At 38.0% G+C, this 1,253-nt stretch overlaps 1 pseudogene; it reads right to left on the bottom strand.

The window, feature by feature from the left end:
- Positions 1–480: 480 nt before the first annotated feature.
- LOC101042518 (small ribosomal subunit protein uS13-like) lies at positions 481–1,015 on the bottom strand (annotated as a pseudogene).
- Positions 1,016–1,253: the final 238 nt, after the last annotated feature.

Raw genomic sequence — 1,253 nt, 5'->3', positions numbered from 1 at the left:
ATTGTGATTACACTACAGAAAAACAAAGATAAAGATAAAGTATTGGAAGAAGCCAGGAAAAAACAAACAAACAAACAAACAAACAAAACACCTTTCTTATAGAGGAACAAAAGTGAAACAGAATTAAAGACATTATTAGATACATAAAAGTTGACCAGACTTGTGGCCAGTAGTCCTGCCTTATGGGAAATGTAAAAAGAAGTTTTTCAAAGAGAAAAAATATATATTACAATCTCAGATCTATGTAAAGAATGAAAGAATATTAGAGAAGGCATGAGATTCTTAATTGGTCAAACAGATAACAATTTGTTCAAAAGAACAGCAACCTTTTACATGATGATTGCAGTTTATGTTTGAAATCAATAACAATGATGATATAAAAGATAGGAAAGAGGAGTTAGAAATACTTCATCATCATAAAGGACATGAACCCTCTGCGAAGTAGTATAGTGTTATTTAAAAGTGAACTTAATAGTAAGATTTTTTTTTTCGGTATATAAACTATTTATTAACAGACAAGGCCTACAAACTTATTTCTTCTTGGATACACCCACGATGTGGCCATGGCGGCCAGTGGTCTTGGTGTGCTGGCCTCGGACACGAAGGCCCCAGAAGTGGCGAAGCCCTCTATGGGCCCGAATCTTCAGTCACTCTAGGTCTTCATGGAGCTTCTTGTCCAGACCATTGGGTAGGACCTGGCTATATTTTCCATCCTTTACATCCTTCTGTCTATTCAAGAACCAGTCTGGGATCTTATATTGGCATGGATTCTGAATAATAGTGATCACACGTTCCATCTCATCCTCAATGAGTTCTCCTGCCCTCTTGGTGAGGTCAATGTCTGCTTTCCTCAACACCACATGAGTGTATCTTCGGCTCACACCCTTAATGGCAGTGATGGCAAAGGCTATTTTCTGCCGCCCATCGATGTTGTTGTTGAGTACTCGCAAAATATGTTGAAACTTTTCAGGGATCACAAGAGACATGGCGGCAGCACAAGCAGCGGCGTGTAAGCCTCCTGTGGAAGAATAGTAAGATTATCTTTCAAATTCTAGAGCAGCCAATACAAAAAGTTAAAAAAATATTTAACTGATATGCTAAGATGTAAAGAAAATGAAATTATACAAAATACTTAAAAGCACAAAAGGCATTCTGGCACTGGGAAGATGACCACAGGATGAGTCCAGGTACACACTGGACCCAATGTAAGTTGGACCTAAGCTAAAATTCCATTAATTAGTTGACCCCCAGAA

Source organism: Saimiri boliviensis, chromosome X (genome assembly GCF_048565385.1).
Source record: "Saimiri boliviensis isolate mSaiBol1 chromosome X, mSaiBol1.pri, whole genome shotgun sequence".
NCBI classification, from domain to species: domain Eukaryota; kingdom Metazoa; phylum Chordata; class Mammalia; order Primates; family Cebidae; genus Saimiri; species Saimiri boliviensis.
This window is presented reverse-complemented; position numbering and strand designations above follow the sequence as displayed.